Source organism: Lathyrus oleraceus, chromosome 1 (genome assembly GCF_024323335.1).
Source record: "Lathyrus oleraceus cultivar Zhongwan6 chromosome 1, CAAS_Psat_ZW6_1.0, whole genome shotgun sequence".
NCBI lineage: Eukaryota > Viridiplantae > Streptophyta > Magnoliopsida > Fabales > Fabaceae > Lathyrus > Lathyrus oleraceus.
Window position 1 is genome coordinate 380,730,169 of NC_066579.1, and position 16,831 is coordinate 380,746,999.

Below are 16,831 nucleotides of genomic sequence, written 5' to 3' on the forward strand. Positions count from 1 at the left end.
CACAGAAATAACCCAGTTTACAATAAATCGATGATCAAAATTTTCACATCTAAAACAAAGAACAGAAAAAAATTGCAGTGTAATCATGTGGACCAAATCATCTATAAAAATACGGTGTGGTTTGCACACAACTAGATAAAATTTTATCATTTGAAGATTCGAGATGATGACGATGTTCATCATATGTTTTCCAGTCATGAGCAATCTAGGTAAAACGATATAGACTTGTATATAATACCATAACAACAACAAGTGTCTCAGTTCATTGGTCAGTCACAAGTGTTTTATGAAACTGATGACGACGAACAAGTTGAGGTCAATGTTATAGATGAGGAAGAAGAAGAAGTCGAGTTATTAGTTGATTCAATGGTGAACGATGAAGAAGAAGAGGAGCCATTACCAGCTAGTCATGTATATTGTCCACCTCAACACATGACAAGCTTGAATTTGGGTGCCGATGAACCTTCATCAGATATATTTTACAATCCTTATATGCAAATTCAAGGATCATTGAAAGAAGGAGACATATTTCGCACAAAAGAAGATTGTGTAAAATCTATTAAAAAGTTTCACATGGAACTATCAGCTGATTACAAAGTTGATAGAACTAATGCAATAAGGTACAAGATTTATTGTCAAAATGAGCACTGCCTTTTCAAGTTGTCGTGGGTCTAGTTCACACATGCATGCTCACGAGCCCAATGCAAGTGATTCTTGGGAGATTGGAACCATGTGTCCAGTTCACACATGCATGCTCACGAACCCAATGCAAGACCATCGGAAACTTAGCTCTCAGTTAATATGCAACAAGTTTTGTCTGTCATTAGCGACAATTCATCGTTAAAGGTGAGTACAATAATCTCGCATATTGTAGCACAATACAACTATACTCCATCATACATGAAGGCTTGGATAGATAAGGAAAAGGCGGTTGAACAAGTGTATGGCAATTGGGAGGAGTCTTACAAACAACTTCCAAAATACTTGGTGGCTTTTAAACAATATGCTCCATGGACTATTGTCATGTTGGAAACGTTGCCGGAGTATACCCCAGACAGGACTTGTGTTATTAGAAATGGAATGTTCCACCATCTCTTCTGGGCGTATCAACCATGCATCAAAGGTTTTGCTTTCCATAAACTTATTATACAAATTGATGGTACATGGTTGTATGAGAAATATAAAGGAACGTTACTGATGGCAGTGGCACAAGATGGCAACAATAACATTTTTTCAATTGCCTTTGCCCTAGTTGAAGGGGAGACTGCTGAGGGATGGAGTTTTTTCCTAAGAAATCTTCGAATGCACGTTGCTCCTCAACCTAACTTATGTTTGATCTCTAACCGACACCCTTCAATAGTCAGTGCATACAAAAACATTGATAATGGCTGACAGGATCCTCCTTCGACACATGTCTTCTACATTAGACATATCGCTCATAATTTTATGCGGGAGATCAAAGACAAAATGTTGCGGAAGAAGGTTGTCAACGCAGGTTATGCATTATCAGAGCCGTCTTTCAAACACTACTGCGAAGACATCAGATTGTCAAACGCAGATGTAGTACGGTGGATCAACAGTATTCCATTGGAGAAGTAGGCTAGGGCATACGACAACGGTCAATGTTGGGACCACATGACAAAAAATATTATGGAATTAATGAACTCTGTCTTCAAAGACATTCGAAACCTACCTATAACCGCTTTAGTGCAGGCAACATATTTCCGGCTAGGGGCGCTGTTTGAGACCAGACGTTCTAAATGGAGTTCAGTGTTGTAATCTGGGCAGTTATTCAGTAATGCTTCAATGAAATTCATTATACACGAAGCTGCCAAAGCAAACACACACGTGGTCATGGTGTTTGACCGTACTAAAGGTTGGTACAATGTTGTTGAGTCCATGGATCACAATAAAGGCATGCTGATGAGACAATACAGAGTGGAACTAGATAGAGATTGGTGCAACTGTGGAAAGCTCCAAGCCTTTCGTACGCCCTGATCACATGTCATTGCGGCATGTTTAAAGGTTCGAAGGGATCCATACTACTTACTATCTGACGTTTAAAAATTCATACGTCTATCCAATGTTTACAAAATTAGCTTTTCAGTAGTTGCAAAAGAGGATTACTGGCCAGAATATCAAGGGGGCATTCTCTGACACAATGAAGTTATGCGAAGAAAGAAAAAGGGTCGCCCAAATAGTACCCATATTCGAATCAAAATGATACGGCGAACAAAATGATTCGATTATATAGTTCATGTCGTCATCCATGTCACAATCGTACTAACTGTCCTAGTGTTGGAACGAGCACAACAAGATAATTTTACATGTACCTCTTTTGCAATATATAAAAAACAAAATTTATTTCATATAATAACTTTGTGAGGAAATACCATCACAAACAAATACACCACATTCAACACACAAGTAACACATAAACAACAACACAAACAACTACAACAATTAAAATATTATTATTATAACTAAGCGATTACAACCATCAAAACAATTTTAAACATATTATGCATTATCCTGCGAACGTCTCTGTCAGTCTTAATATCCACCCATTCACGCACTTCTCCATTTTGTTTGAACGTGGACTCAAACCATTGAATCCTTCTAATCCTTTCACCATATGCAATTTCTCCTTCTAACCAACGTCTGATTAAGACGTTCTAACAAATCTATATTCCAAAGTCGAATCTTTATCGACGGTGCGACTGCTGAAAAGATTAAATCCACATTTATCTTGTGAATGTATTCAGACATGATTAAAGAAAACAAAATTGAAGGTGATTGAAGTAGAATGAAAGAAGATGAGATTGGAGGGTAAGAAGTAGTGTGCAAAATATGGGAGATACAGATGTTATTTATAGATGAACCAAGAAATGCATGCGCCAAAGTCCTAGACGCCACACAGACAAGTACATGCATGCCAGATGTATGGGCACATTTACTAAAGGACACATGCATGCGCCAACTATCATGACACCTACATGCAATGGAATAAGGAGCATGCGCCAATGGAGTTGGCGCCTTCTTTTATGGTTTATTGAATGCACCAGATCAACTGGCACATCAGTTAAAGAAGTTGGTTATTTTGGTATTTATTTTGAAAAATTGGTTATATTGATAATTAAATTGAAAAACATGGTTATTTTAAAAAAAATCTCAATATCTTCTTGGATGCTTTCATAATGCTGGCAATAAAGTGGGCTTAATACTAATTCTATTAATAAATAAAAAATATTAATTCATAAATTATCAATGTTATCAATATGACACATTCTTAAAAATATTTTTTTACTCTAATCAGCATTGTCACGTATACAAAAATAGAAAAGACTACAAAAATTCAAAAATCATTAAAATTAAGGGATCATAATAGTTGGTTTGGTAATAGAAAAATATAATAAAAATGAAGCGAAAGAAAGACAAAATTGTTTAGTAAAAAGTTTATTATTTTTAAAATAGATAATAAGCTTGTGCCTATAATTTATTTTTGTATATAAAAATATTTGAATCAAAAATGTTTTTTTCTCGTATATAAATATATTTTTTATATTATTTATAAAAATATTTGAATTAATAGTAAACTTGTTCCTATGTATAAATTTTAACTTAAAATTCTTTTATTTTTGAGATCTAATCAAATATAAAAAATGTTCAAACACATTAAAAACCAATTATAATTGATTATTTTTAAAAGAGATAATAAGCTCGTGCATATAATTTTTGTTGTATATAAATATATTTTAATCAAAAATATTTTTCTTGTATATTTTTATTTTTATACTATTTATAAAAATATTTGAATCAATATTAAACTTGTTCTCGTATATAACTTTTAATTTAAAACTCATTTTTTTTAGATCTAGTCAAATATACTTTAAAAATATTAAAACACATTAAAATAAATTATACACCTTTAAAATTAATTTTTTATTTTTTAAAATTGAAATTAAAGATACACTTTTTTTAAAGTATACAAATTTAATAAAATATTAAAAAATGATTATAAATACAACATAGTTAAATATAATTTAAAATAAATTACATAATATAATTAAACATAATTAAATATTAGCAATTATACAGAATAATTAAATATGGTTAGAAGTAAAATTTATTTAATATTATATTAAATAGATTATTATTTAATTTTTTTACATATAAAATAATTATTTTATAATAGAGAATAACATTTTAAAATATCCACTCGCTCTCTTATTATTTAAACTTTAATGTTATATTATAAAAATGATTAAGTTTAATATATGAATATATGTAACTTTATTTTTTCATATTTAAAAAAATTGTTAATATTATTAAAACAATAATATATAATACATAATTAGCAATTATTAGTATATAATACATAGTGACTCTATGGTATAAATAAAATTAAATAATACTAACATAAATTTAAATTGAATACTGATTATGATTTGTTTCTCTTAAAAAATATTATTATTTTCTATTTCCATTTGATCTTCATTTTCTTTAAAATTGATTTTCCAATTTTTTTTAAACCTATGAATTAGTTGTTCCATTATAACTGAAATTAGATTTAATATTTTAGTAGTGTATTACTATAAGATTCTCTTTTTTTACTTCTTATTACACATTCTCTCTCTTTCTACTCATTAATTTGCTCGATTTTTTTTAATAATAAATATTTTTTCTTACTTGATTGATTGTTATTTTGTAAAGTTGAAAAGTAAAAGTAAAAAAATACTACAATGTAACTTTTAAAATCAGAGTTGTTGTGAATCAAATGTATTTGTTAAAAAAATTAGAAGTTTTTAAAAAGAAACAATTTTAGTTGAATTGAGTAAACTATTAATCATTTAGTTGAATTTTCAATTATTTAGACATGAAATAACCCCGTTGATGCATACAAAATTCTACTATTTAATTTTATTAAATTATAAACTTAAACTAAAATCACATTTTAATTTATCTAGTATTTAATTATGTAATTATTATTTTAATTGTATAAATTTTAATTAGTAACATTAATTATAGTTCACTTTTTCATATATCTTCTTTTCCTTCCATCAATTATACAAATATTATTATTAAATATATTTAAATATGCAATAAATATTTTTTTAATCATTCATTTATTTCTAATTTATAAAATGGTTTTTTAAATTCTAAATCTTAAACTTAGTTGATTTTTGTTTGTTTTAGTTTTTGAATAAATTGAAAAATATTAGATCAAAAGTATATTTTGAATATCCATCACTATGACTATAATCATTGTTCAAGTAACACATAGAAAAGTTTATATCAACTCATTCATTTTTTTTATAGGATCTGTAGTTGTAGTTGGTTGCATCTTACATGAAACTAAATCTTGACAAGTTACTAAAATTAAATAAAATAACAATTCTCTAAGTTGGGCCTATGTTTAATCTCCAAGCATGAGCGCATGTTTCTAATTTTTTTTAACAAAAACACAATGGAATATTACGACAAAGAAAGCATGAAGAATAATGAATTTAGTCTACCAAAAAGAAAAAAAACAAATAATTATCCACCTTCATTAACTAACTCTTCAAGTAAGCAAGATCAAGATGTTGTTTTCAAAATTCATCCGAAATCACTTACTAAGGATGGAGACAAGTTTGCAAATTCTCAATTAACTGAGTTTGAGTTTGTACTAACACCTCCATCTAATAGAAAATAGCAAAAATGTTGGGGGAGTTTTTTCCATTAGTGAGCATTGAACATTGTAAGACTTATTTTCTAGAGCAACACATTTGTAAGAGACACACCATATATTTACCCAAAACCTTAAAGTGATAGGTGTGTGAGTTCTCTCACTTATAAATGTCCAAGTGTTCACATTTCCAATCAATGTAAAACTATTATTCACTACTCACACTTGATACATTCTCATCACTTTCCTCAATTCAACGGAACCTAGGTTTCTTATTCATCACATTGGCGCCGTTGACTTTCGATACAAGTAAATCGGTCCATTTCTGAAACCAAAGGTTCGTGATATCATTGTTGGGTTTTTTTTTCCCACTAGGGAGCATTAAACATTGTGAGACTTATTTTCTAGAGCAACACATTTGTGAGAGACACACCACATATTCACCCAAAACCTTAAGGTGATAGATGAGTTGGTACTCTCACTTATAAATACTCAAGTCTCCATATTTCCAACCAATATAAGACTATTATTCATATTACTCATATTCCATACATTCTCAACAAAAAATGATAAAAGAGGATAGGATGGAGATCTATTTTAAAATTTTAAAATTTTAAAAAATGTAAAAGAAAATGATAAAGTTGTAAATAATACTGATAGATTTAAAAGAAAAACAGATGTTGAAATTGTAAATATAATAATCTTAAAAATCCGAATGCGTGTTAAAAAAACAAAAATAAAAATATAAAAGTAGTGATCTTAAAAATTAATTATTGAGACAATTTGGTTTTGCATTTAGTTAATAATTAATTGTCAAATCCATGAAATCAAAAGTAAAAAAAATATACTAATACAAATCCATAAAATCACAAGTCAAAGAGAATAAGTATACATCATATATTTCTCATCCATTACTGCTAACAGCAAACCTGAAGCTGAAGCTACCAGGAAAAATATATTACATCAAAAGTTTTTTAAAAAAACTAATTAAAACTCATGAATTTTTAAAGCAAAGAAAATGAGAGAATCAGGATAATTTAGTGTAAAACTCATAGCATATATTTCTTTAAAAAAACTCAAGAAAAAAGTTCATGAAATCCTAATTGACTGATTTTTAGATCTTTAGAAAAATGCAAATATATACAAAAATATTGTTAAATTCAAAAAATCAACAACAATCTAACAACTAAAATAGAAACAAACATCAGGGATACAAAAAATGAAAAAAAAAGTATAAGAGGTACATATGTGTTGTTGTTTCTTGCTCCCGAGAAAAAAGGACAATGGTAGATACACAATTGATATAAAGAAAAAAAAGACATTATCAAAAAATTTATTAGATCCCGAAGATTTCAGGATCAACAATGGTAGAAAAATCGAAATGAATATGTGTTCTTGTGGTTTGAATTGCACTTTAGGAGAAAAAAATTGTCATTAAAAGAGATGAATAATAAAATAGAGAGAAATATATGATTAATAAAAAAATAATGTGAAATAGGAAATGAAATACAAATAGAAAATGAAAAGAAGATAGAGAACGAGAAGGAAAGTAGAGATAAGAAAAGAGAGAAAGAAGGTGAAACACTGCAGAGAGCAGTGTTTGAAAAATTGATTTGATAAAGTTTGGTTAGAATTTGAAATGTTGCAACCAGATATTTGGTAAGCAGAATGAATGTAGTAAAGAAAAAAGAAACCAAATGCAAAAATGAGAACTATGACATTGGAAAGAGACCATATGTCGTCAATAGTTGGAATATGAAAAAATTGACCATGTTTTACCCTTGATTTGAAGACGTGGCATAAGCAGAATGAATGGCAAATGTGTGTTTTTCAGAGCCATTAGTTTTCTTATATTATAGATGATTATATTTTCCTTTTGAATCATCTATCCTTAAATGTGAGAATTTCAATGAATATTTCTATAACAGATTTGATTTTATTATGACATTTTACAATAGATGAAATTACAACCTTGCGAATCCCAAAATGATCAAAGTCTTCAATAGCAATGACAAAGATTTTATGACACATAAAATAAGAAAACAATCTTACAAAACATAAAATTACACCTCACACCCTCTAAATGATGAGAGTCTTCAATTACAAGGGTACCTTCTTTGTCAAAGCAACCCCTTAGACGATGAGAGTCTTCAATCGCTAAAACAAAGATTTTATAGTGCACAAAACTAGACAAATGGCTGAGATTTTCGTGTGGTAATATGAGATCATTACAATATCATAGTTCTACCTATTGGATGAACAAATTACCACAGAATCTCATTGCTCTCTAAATTAAATCTCCAAATTCCGTAAACAGGAGAAAGTATTAAGTTCAAATAAAGTTATATAGTTCTAATAAAAAAAATCATTATAAATCAATAACATAAGATTACATTGAATCACATGTTGAGAGAAGAATCGTCTAGAGGGAACCTAATATAAGACGAGTAGCCACTCATCCTAGGGAGATTCATGGTTTTTACATTTAGAAAGAAAATATAGAGCCTTACAATGATGAAGAAAATGTTCTTAATGATAGTCTTTGTTTCCACCTTCCCTTAGTTCAGAAAAACACATTAGAATCTCTAGAATTAAACCCTTGATGACTAAACACATTTTTCTATTTTAAAGTAAAATTTTGAATTTATGGAATCGCGTCGCCCCATGACCTAGTCACGTCGCGCCATGACCTAGTCACATCGCAATTGATAATTTAAAATGCTTTCATGCCCCGAAAGAGGGTTGGGATCACGAGGTTATGCTTTGAGCATGCCATGATTTGATCTTGGAATTCTTTTTGCACTTTAGGCAGAAAGTTTGGACCGTATTATATTATTGTGCCCGCGTTGCTTTGGCCATTTGAAATTGAATTGCGTTGGTGGAAGATATAAGTGTGTCTCAATTTGCATGCATTTTGTAGTTTTCTATGATTTTCCTTCGTTCTTCGTGTTCCACCCATCTTATTGCTTCTTCATCATAACTTTCACAATAAACCACTATAAAATTTGTCTGGTAAGTATGACTTCCATATAATTTGATATTTTCCACAAATATTCGGATTCTTAATTAAAACCTATAAAATTAAAACATATTATGTAGTGATATATTTGTTAATTCCCCCAAGTGGGGTGACACATGTCCTTTACTAGGCACCCGTCCCATGACGTGTCGCCCGATGGGTAATCTTCACATGGAACGGGAGCTCGCCCTAAGGAGAAACATGGATAGTAACATTTATCCATCCTCTAAATGCATGTGTAAAGTCATGCCCATGACTTCTTAAGAAATATGTAGTCAACATCTTCCCGGTCAAAAGGGAGTGATTACCATTTCTTAGGAGTTATCTAAACCTTAGGCTCATGGGCCTCTATAAATAAATACTTTAACCTTAGGGTCGATGAGACATATGGTAATACATATGATATAACACATAAAGCTACAAAGCTTCTCACCTTATATGAGCTTGTTCTATAATCCCCATAAACATCGTCAACAGGGTCTCTCACCAGTGTGAGTAAACCCCCACCCTCAAAAAAATGCTATGGTATTTGGCCACCCATACATGTATAGGAGTGACACACATTCTATAACTTTTTACAAGTACAATGACGCCCACCGTTGGGCCCGATAAAACCAACATATGTCACACCTTTCGTTACCGTCACCACTTTGATACTCTCAAAAACCTCCATTCTTGGACCTAACTTTTCCCAATCATGGTTGCTAGGAGATCGTTATCCCCAACACCGGAGGACACCAGAGATAGCAATGATTCCAATACCCTGGAAAAAATGCACACTGCCATGGACGAACTGCATTGCCAAAATCAAAGCCTGGAGGATAACATCCATAATATCCAACAATGCCCACATGAGGCTACCCCCACATAGGAGATGGGAGTGTTGTATCCTCAACCACTTTCATACAAAATATGGGAAGCTTCTATCCCCGAAGGGTTCAAGCCTCCCATATTAGAAAAGTTTGATTGGCGTAGTGATTCTTATGAGTATGTCGCCTTTATGAACACACATATTACCAACATCAGAATGCCCAATTCTATGAAGTGCAAGTCGTTGTCAGACACCTTCAAAGATGCGGCCTTGCGATGGTACATGTGCCTATATCGAGCTTCTATCTCCAGTTATCAGGAGTTGGTAAAGAAACTTGTGCATCAGTTTGCAGCCAGTCGACACAGAAAGATGCACATAATCATTCTGTTCAACATTCGGCTGGGTCCTTCAGAGTCATTGAGGGAATAACTCGCTCGTTTCAATAAATCTACCATATGATTCATCCACTAGAACCAATAAATTTGTGTGGGAGTGTTCCAGAATGGTCTTAAAGCAAGGCACTTCAACGAGTCTCTTGCCCAAAGGCCAACATCTTTGTTAGAAGAGGTGGCCACAAGGGCGAAATGCTACATAAAGGGCAAGGAGAGGAACACCGAGAAAAGGGCTCGAGGCGTAAAAGAACTTACACCTAACATCGAAGGCTCCTAACACTCACGAAAGAAAAAGTATACATCACCCATCAAGGACAAAGTTGCATTAAACCGAGTATGAAATACGGTGGAGAGCTTCACACACATAAACACTCGTTGTGAACCGATTTAGCGGGAGGTTCCCCACTTGCATGATATCCCCGTGTAACACCCTAAACCCAAAAACTCTTTTTAAAATAAAATCATTTAAAAGAAATACTTTTTACTCAGCAAAGAGTATCACATCTCTCTCCTAAAATCATTATTCTCATAGTTTTAGAATAAATCAGTGGAATTCAAAAACATGTTTCAACTTAGTTGTCTCATAATTCAAAACAACTTCATTTAAGTAAAAATAAATAGTTCAAACTCTCATAACATAAAACAGAAAGGTAACTCGTCACAGTGTTACACTATCAGAGCGACACACTGAATCTAAAACAAAATCGACTTGATAAATCACGAAAAAGGAAAATACGCCATCCTCCAACTTAACAACAACTAAGGCTCATTTACCTGAGTATTTGTACCATCAGCCTAACAAGCCACACAAGCAAATAAAAGGGGGTGGGAAATACGTTCATAATTTTAACGATATAATGAAGAGTTAGGATAGTCATACGTAAAATCAATTATCATTCTCAGACAATAATTAACAAAACAACAGTGGCAATCACAACGCAAATGTACTAATGCAATGTACTCTTTCTCTAAAGAATGCATGTGGTACCGGGGATTTGGGCATCAGAGGTGTATTGCTGATTTATCTTTGTCTCCGGTTTCTCTTTAAACAGTGTTCCTCTCTGAACATGAGACCGTCATGGTTCTTCTATGAACCTGAACTCACTGGACCGAAGTACTACCTAACTCCAATATACATGTATGCATGAATGTGGCAACAGAAATCACAAAGCTTAAAACAACAGAAAAACATACTAAAAACTCATGCTCAGAATATTCTTCTTTGAATCACAATTTCTCCAATATAAGGCCAACACTGTAATTCCTCTCTGAACTCATCTCAAAATTTACATCTAAATTATTTATATTAATAATCACAAATAATCAACAACAGAGTAAAAATATATTATTACTCATCAACTCAAATTGTTCATCCACTAAAAAATAATCCTAAAATACATCAACAGAGTAATAATTATAATAATTATTTATGTATACTCAATGTTCATCAAAAGAGTAACAATTCTTGTCTTTTACTCAACAGAGTTCTCAAGGCGAACTCTAAATAACTCTAAAACAATCTCTACAGCTCTAAAATAACTCTAAATGACTCTAAAGTACTCCAAAGTACTCTAAAGTACTCTATTGACAACTCTTGCATATAAAAATAACTCTTATGAACTCTATTGTCTAGCGATCTGATTCAAATAATAATATAACTCAAAACAACTCTAAAGAGTCAAATACTTTTACTTCAACTCTAAAGCTCATCAGATTTAATTCTAAACATTTCTAAAATAACTCAGACAACTTTAATAAACTCTCACATAACAAATCTGATTCTTAAACTTATCAACAAGGCAACGAAAGGTCACCAAATCTAAAATTGCTCAAAACTCTAGACCTAACTCTAAAATTGTCTCACTTCAAAATAACACCAAGTATTATAGACTTATGATAAAATCATGAAACTCTCTAGTCTAAAATTTCTTTATACCCTCTTTCAAACGCATTTAACCGTATCTCAAACAGAGCTACAAAAGTCTAGTTCTATTCGTTTCAGTTCAGCCATATCGCAATAATTCCTGCATAAACTCTAAAACAGAATGCCTGACTTCAAAATAACACGAAAAATTATATACTCATATAAAATTATGAAACTCTCCAATTTTAAAGATTATTAAATTCTATTTCTAACACAACTGAAGGCACCCCAAACCGACTTATGAAACTCAAGTTATGCGTGAAACATGATTACCAACGCATGACTGAAGTTGACTACATATTTGGTATAGAAATCAGTGAACTACTACTGTTTTAGCGCTCCTAGACGTAATTTCCACACTTCAAAATAAATATTATTGTGTTATCTTTATAACGCAACTGACATCCATAATGTCGACCCCATGGCCATCACATATAGGTGCGATGACTGGGAAGTAACAAGAGTTCTCGTGGACCAAGGGAAGTCTACATATATCCTTTACCATGATGCATTTGAGAGGCTTCGCCTCGACCTAGTCAACCTAAAAGCTTTCAAGGGGTCACTAGTGGGGTTCTCTATAGAGAAAGTACAAGTGAAGGGCTACGTAATGGTGATGTCCATCTTTGGAGTGGGAGGATAAGCCAAGGAGATCAAGGCCAAATATCTAGTTATAAACGCCTCTTTTTCTTATAGCATTATTATAGGGGAATTAACTTTCAATTAGCTCGACGCTGTCTTGTCTACTTTGTTTTTGTGCATAAAATATCCTTTCTCTGATGTCCAGGTTGGAGTTATCCAAGGAGACCAGGAAATTTCCAGAAAATGTTATGTGGAGAGTCTTAAGTTGAAAAGAGTTCAAGCCCTAGGCATGAATACCAGGAAGATTGGTCTGAGATTTAATCCACCAGAAGATGCTCGCCAAGGTGAAAATCCCCCCCTAAGAAGACCGAGAGGATACAATATTGAAGCCTCGGTGGGAATTCCCTATGATGCTTTTTTACATTACCATTATTTATATGTTTTCTTGTTATTTATTATCAGGCGAGTATTATACCTCTGCCGCTTATAAGGACAATTCTTTTCCCTTTAGGGGAACCATTATTTTCCATTTATGCCTCGTAAGGGGAGAGGATTTTTAATGAGGATTATCATGTTATTATCTCTCAAATATTGGCATTTCAGTATTCCTCTACTTATTTACAGGAAACCCAGGAACACTAAAGGGACTCACCCTGCAAGGCGACTAAAATGTTAGATCCCTACAAGGGATCCTTGCCGCCCTTTGTGGTGGTTTAAAGTGTTGGATCCCTATGAGGCACCCTTTCCACCATTTGAGGCGATTAAAATGTTGGATATCTAAGAGGGATCATTGCCATCCCTTGAGGCGATCAAGATGCCAAATCCTTACGGGGGGATCCTTACAGCTCTTTAAGGCGATTAAAAGTGTTAGATCCCTATGAGGGATCCTTGCCTCCCTTTGAGGCGATTAAAATGCTAGATATCTATGAGGGATACTTTACTCCTTTTGAGACGATTAAAATGTTGGATCCTTACGGGGGATCTTTTTTGGCCTTTGAGGTAATTAAAAGTGTTGTATCCCTACGAGGGATCATTTCCGCCCTTTGAGGCGATTAAAATATTGGATAATTATAGGGGGATCCTTGTCGCTCTTTGAGGAAATTCAAAGAGTTGGATCCTTACGAGAGATCCTTGCTTCCCTTTGAGGAGATTAAAATGTTGGATCTCTATGAGGGATCCTTACTACCCATTGAGGCGATTGAGATGATGATTCCTTACGGGAGATCCTTTCCACCCTTTGAGGAGATTAAAATGTTGGATCTCTATGAGGGATCCTTGTCACCCCTTGAGGCGATTAAGATGTTAGATCTCTATGAGGGATCCTTGTCACCCTTTGAGGCGATTAAAACATTGAATCCATATGAAGGGTCTTTGTCGCTCATCGGGGCTATTAATACGTCGAACCTCATAAAAGAATCTCTGCCACCCCTTTTTGGGCGACAAAATAATTAGGATCCCAAAACAAAGAACCATATCCACCCTCATTTTGGGTGGTTATGGAGTTGGTGTCCCAGCATAAAAGATGATTTCTGCCCAAGTATGAGTTGAGAATAAATTGCAAGTAAAAAAGGTCTCTACAAATAGGGATAACATCCAAAAGAAATAAACATATTAAGATATTATAAAATCCTCTAGAATAAGGCATATTACTAAATGGGGTCTAAGAAAAGGGGTCTACTTGTCATCCATCACTCGACTATCTCAAACTACTTGGAACAGGTCAAATCCGACTCAAGTCTAGGTTCAGGTAGAAGAAGACCACTTATTCCCTTGCCATCTCAAAATACTAGCTAGAGGTGGACACAACTTCGTCTTTGAGAGATGACGCCTCATCCTCCAGACAGTTTATAGAGTTGAGAGCTTCCTCGAGGATCTCTCTAGGTGTTTTCCTCTCTCAACGCGGGCCAGGTCCTTTCCGACCACTTCCTTGGAAAGGGTCCTCAAATCATCACGTTCTTTCTCCATCATTACTACGTTGTTCTGATGCTTTTGAACGCTTCCTACGATGAAATCCATCCTGGACTGCAACTCTTAAATCATTCGGATATGTTTTTCCTGCTGGACTCTCTCCACCAGAAGGAACCTCGACATTTGGACCTCCAAGAGGTTCGTTAAGTTGAAGGGCGAATTGTCAAGAAGTGGATGATATTCCCCGGGAAAATTCTCTGAGAGGGCGAGATGACTCCAAGAGATTTCCAATGGGAAGCATTATTCCATAGTGAGGGTCTGGGAACTCTAGTCATAGAATCGAGGGCCCTACCTGATTTTGCTCCTTCATCAGCTGTCTGGTGGCTTCTTGAAGGTCTTGAAGGACACCCCTCCTCTGGTTCTTAGAAGGACGAGCTTTGTCATCACGATATGTATCGCTCTTCCCCTTCTCTTCGACCACAGTTAAAATCCTAGGGAAAGATGAAATAGTGTCTGCGGGTCGTTGCTTGGTCTGTATCCGAACCAAGTGCTCCCTTCTCTCCCTGAGCAAGATTTTAGTCACATCCCTTGCGGAAACGTGATGCTAACATGTATAAAGCAGTAAAAAAGGGTCAAGTCAGAAGGTTTCTTTTCTATAATAAAGCTTACCCAAGTACTTTTGTACCTCACTATCCTCTTCCCGGTCTAGGGTAATAAGAGTACGAGAGTTCATGAGTTGGATCAACTCAAAATCTGGATCACCTCTCATTCAAGAGGAGAAATGACACATGAGTATATCCCTTTGATGAGCTAAGGATTTGTTGTCCATGATAGAGGGAAGAAAAAGGAGCTTGTTGCCCCCTGTTGTCACAGTATATGCGTTGTCTCGTCCTCTAACCCGTACGAATCTATCCTTCCAATCCTCATAAGGCTACAGGTAGGGTTGCAACAAATTCCTACCTGACAAAGAGCGTAAATTTATCCAGCTACAGATGGGGAGGATCTCTACGCCAAAGAAAAAAAGGAATACCCAGACAATATAGGACACACCTAGATTATAATATATAATCTAGAAAGCTCTAAGAATGCTCCATACGTTGGGTGTGATTTGATAAGGGGAGACATTGATGGTTGCCAGGAAGTCTGCCTTAAAAGGTGTAAAGGAAATTAGAACCCCAAACTAGTAAATAATTGGAATATGCAAGTAAAAATAAGGAGCAGAGGTATCACCCGTGATGGTCATGTTGGCTCTTTCTGTCTCTGAACAGGGCTCTAGGACTACGTCCTCTCATGTTTTGTAAAATCTAATGCTCTGATGAAACCGTGTAATCATGTCATTGCTTAAATATAGGAATACAATGTATCTCACATGAACGTATTTAGCTTTCTTCCTAGCCATCAACTTCTTACAATGAGAGAAAAATGTAGTACTTTGATCCCTAAGAAGATGGAAAACCCTGTAATATCTCTCATCCTATCTAAACTCAAAGAAACCTTTTTTCATATGTGAATCTTCTCTAGTTAAACAAAGTGGAAATTCTGAAAGAGGAACGAAGAAGAAAATGTTCTCATGAAAAGTAAGTAAGGACCTTTTATAGGGAAAAACCAATAACTCAAGCGACATGTCTTGCCAATAACACCACTGTCTGTCCCATCATGAGAAACATTAAATGTTACGCACGCCCCTTTCCCATTAAACGATTAGGCCTTAGTAACTGACTGACATTTTTATTTAACTGGTGTTTAGTATCCTTTAAGCTAACATACAAGCTACTCAAGAGACACCTAGCAAGGAGGTGATCACTCACCCTTAACTTATGGACTCACCTCTTACTGAAGAACTCACCCCTAGGCCCTAAGGTTCAATAGAAGAAAATGATAAGCTTAAAACACTATGTCATTTACAAGTCATCTTGCTTGAGGGATTGTGTAGTGATATATTTGTGAAGGTCTCAAACTGGGACGTCATATGTCCTTCATTGGATGCCCGCCCCATGACGTGTTGCCCAAGGTGTAACCTTCACGTAGCACGGGGGCTCACCCTAAGGAGAAACATGAATAATAATGTTTATCCAGCCCCTAACTGTGTGTGCGAATTCATGCCCATGACTCGCTAGGAAATAGGTAGCCAATAAATCCCCCAGTCAAGAGGGAACAAATACCATTTCTTATGAGTTTCCTAGACCTCCGGTGTGGATTTGATGGGAGGGAGAGGAGTGTGCATCTACACCCTTAAAATTTCTTACTTTAATATTTTGTATATTTTTTATTTTTGATCATGTTGTTGAGATTCCAGTGCACATATATGTCATGGGAGGCACATATTTGTCGTGGGAGAGAATCCATTCCCAAATCTTTAAGCCTTGTTTGTGAGTTTGAGGCCCCAACTCATTCTTTTTAATTGTATAAAATTTTGGTATGAATTATATAAAATAATTATCAAGTATTTAATGGTTAAAAGTATATTTAATTATAAATAAATAAAATGCAACGTCTGCACAATAGTTTATTGATGTGGCACTATGGCCTA